The sequence below is a fragment of the Manacus candei genome, unplaced genomic scaffold, assembly GCF_025592945.1.
Source record: "Manacus candei isolate 608988 ecotype Guabito, Panama unplaced genomic scaffold, ASM2559294v1 h1tg000014l, whole genome shotgun sequence".
Taxonomy (NCBI): domain Eukaryota; kingdom Metazoa; phylum Chordata; class Aves; order Passeriformes; family Pipridae; genus Manacus; species Manacus candei.
In genome coordinates this window covers 31,397,682-31,401,244 of record NW_026138062.1, presented here as the reverse complement: position 1 = coordinate 31,401,244, position 3,563 = coordinate 31,397,682, and the positions used below count along the sequence as shown (strand labels likewise).

Below are 3,563 nucleotides of genomic sequence, written 5' to 3'. Positions count from 1 at the left end.
TTAAAAAAGAAGTGTGATTATAAATTGGACTTCAAGGAAAAAAAGTTTTTGAAGTACAATGTCTTGATGAAGCTTAAAAATGGAAAAAGAGCCTTTGTCCAACAGCAAGACTTTCAGGACATAGCTCTGAAAAACTGTCTTGTGCCCCATAAGGGTGAGAGCAGCATTGCTCAGTGCAGAATGATTTAGTAATGGAGGGCAATGAAAATTAAATTAAGAAAGAGAGGAACATGGAGGATGAGTGTGATAAAATTACCTTGATTGTGCTGCTTACTTCCTGCTTAGGGGCTTTACAGTAGTTCATGCAGATAAATGCATCAGAATATACAGAAGCATCTACTCCCAACACAGTCAAAGGCCCCTAATCAACGCCCCAGCATCACTAGCTCTAGGATTGCTCTAAGACATGATATTAGAAATGAATCTTTCCCATCTCAGGTGAGTGTTGTGACTCCAGACTATTTCTTATTCTTGAATATCTCTTCGACTTTTCCATAATTCTTTTGTTTGTTTGTTTTTGTATTTGTCTATGACTTTTATTGGCTCAGTTTCATTCAGCATCAGAAAAAAATCAGACTTCAAGACTTCAACCCTTTTTTCTTCCGTCCTTGCTGAAATCCAATGCCAACTTCAATTTTCTGCCACACTTGACTAATTCACAGTGAGGAACAAAAGAAAAAATGTGATATTATGATGGGAGGAGTAGGATATGATGGAAGAGTTTTAATTTCTTAGTCCAGAGCATCCACATCAGAAGTACTTTGGGCCTGAGGCCATTATTAGCAGCTTTTCTTCCCACCACAGTTTGCTCTTGAGTAGGGAACCCTCTCTTGAGAACCAGAAGCACAGGTTTCTGCCATTTGGTCTGATGACATGGCATAGTTAGTTGGCACATATGAAAAAATCATTGTTCAGATGGTGAGTTGCTCTAGCAGCTAACTATACATAGAGAGATGATATGTGCTCTGATGAAAGAGATGAAAGGCTCTGTGCTATTGACATATACATACTAGCATAATTTGGTTGTTGTCAGAAGAGAGAATGTCAATGACAATACCAAATGTTTTTGTCATGTTCTTTAGTATAGGCTTCACAACTGTTTCTTTGCTGGCAGTGTCACTTAGCAGGAAGAAGAATACATGGGAGAATGACAACAACAGTCATCTTTGGCAAGAACAAATGGCTTTAAAAACGTTCTTCAGGCAATGTGCATTCAGAGGGATTGTTCTGAAATGCAAACAATTTGCTTGCAAGCACACTGCGATGATGAATTACTGTGAAGAATACCTTTGTTGCATGCTCTTCTTTAGCAGTGTGAGAAGGATCTATGAGGTCATGGATAGTTACCATTGACCCCAATGGGTGTCCATTACTTGCAATTCCAGTTGCACCCATGTGCACTGTACACAGTCCTGTAATGTAACACATACCATAAAATATCTGATTGGCTTTTTATAATTCTTTTATTTTGTGTGGCAGCAGATGTCCAAGGTTTAAAATAAGTGCACTGTGAAAACTGAAAATGAAAACAGCTTGGATGACTTCATAAGAGATTACGTGATGAAGTGTCTTTATTTCCTTTCATGCCAATGTATGTAAGTATATTAAGTATATTTCATGAAGGGTAAGTATTAGCATATTACTGTCCAGTAGGGACATTTATCGCCAGTAACAAGTCTTTCCATGCCTAGAACCAAAGCATATAGAGATAATTATGGTTGGTTAGATAGCTACTGCTGTACAGAACCTAAAAAAATTTACAAGTTGTCTTGGAGACAAATGCCATAAATGTACTAAAACAAGAGGAAAATAAGAGGAAAGTTTTGAAATTCTGAAAATTCTGTGGGATGATACTAATCATCCTGCTGAGAATCCACAAGGTGGATTCCCCATGCACAGAGGCCATTATTTCAGTTCCCCAGTGTAGTGGAATTCTGGGTTTAGCACCCTTAGGCACATCTGCATGGGTGAGTACACAGTCCCAGCACAGTTCGTACAGGATAATACCATCCTGGATGTTTGGAAAGCATCTTTGCATGGTGCCAGGTCCAGCTTACAAAACCATAACTTGACTTTTCAGCAGGGTGTGTTAGCTTGGGTACAGCACAGCACTTCAAGACCAACTCTGAGCATGGGTAAAGTGAACTCAAATCTCTCTGCATGTACTCGTTTAGACATATCCTCATAGTTCTCAAACATATTGTTGTGGTGGTTGCCAAATTCCCAGTGGCGACAGTTTTGACAGTCACAGTCAAAATATAACTGTGTAATAATAAGTTTTCGTGTGGCAGTTGCTCATAAAGTCCTTGGGGACTACACATAGATACCAAGAGACATTCTGATGTGCTGTTTTAAGATTGGCATGACTTTCGTAAAAAAATTCTGTGTGTTAATCAATAAAATCATGTTACACAGTTCTGCAAGTCTACTACAAGATGAGAATTACATTTTCTCGTGTTCAGTTTCTTTCTTGTGAAAGATTAGAAAACTAATTTCCAAGATCCTCCAAGCAGAGACCACATGAATAAACTTAAAGATTTGTGTCTTAGAATGGTTAAGAAGATTGGTCAAGATGGATTGGTGTTTCCCCACCATGAAACTCACCACTGCCAGAAAGAAAGGTAAAATCAATGGAAAATAAGAAAAGTTATTTAAGTGAAAAATCTTATATTATTTTTTACTCTTTTTTTTAAGTGGATTAAAAAATGGTTGCTACAATAAAAATAAGATGTTGTTATATGTGCATAGCTGTGGATTGTAGTGAATGTTTTACATGTCATAATTCTTATCCTAACTTGGACCTGAGAGTCTGCCCTTATCAATACAACAAGCCATGATCTGTGCAATTAACTGAAAACATTTTGTTAACCTGATCTTTCCTTCTACTTCCTCAGTTGCTGCATATTCCTTTATCTTCATCAGGAGTTACTTGTTTGTCTCATCTACCTTTTGAAGAATAAGATGTCTTAGACTGATTTTTGACTATTTTAATCTCATTGGTTAGCTCTCATTCAAGAGCTTTTTGGATGAAGAAACAGTCACTGTGCTCTTTTTTATTTGTGGTAAGTCTGCTTCTACAGAAGATTTCCCAATAAACTTATCAGACTGTTGCTGCCTTCCCCTCTGTTCATGTCATCCTAAGATGATACAAGTCTGCACTGCCTCTGGAGGGGCAACCACTTTATACAAGGGAGACATCTTTTCTAGTGCTGAAAAGGAACAAATCATTTCACATTTTTACATCAAAATGAGTGAGGAAATTGGATAAACCATGATGACTATCACTTCTTTCTTAAATCGTCTTGCTTCTTGGGGGATGTAAGTCAATGTAATGAAGCACCCTAGTACACTTCTACAAAGTTAGTCATACAGTTACTCATACAGTTACTCCGACAAATAATGATAGGACTGGGCAAATTGTTCATACCTGAAAATTACTCTTTTGCTTCGTATTTTTCTTTTGGACCACATCAACCAGCTGCCTAAAATTCAATTCTCAGGCACAAGTAGGCAAGTACTTCAGTGCAAGGACCAGTTCCAGAAACCAATATTGATAAGCCTGT

General features: G+C 37.6%; 1 long non-coding RNA gene across 1 annotated transcript; it reads left to right on the top strand.

The window, feature by feature from the left end:
- The first annotated feature begins 1,396 nt into the window (after positions 1-1,396).
- Positions 1,397-3,143, top strand: LOC127467210 (uncharacterized). The gene is made up of 3 exons (XR_007903010.1): positions 1,397-1,595; positions 2,463-2,621; positions 2,895-3,143. It is a non-coding gene; the product is annotated as an uncharacterized LOC127467210 (long non-coding RNA).
- Positions 3,144-3,563: the final 420 nt, after the last annotated feature.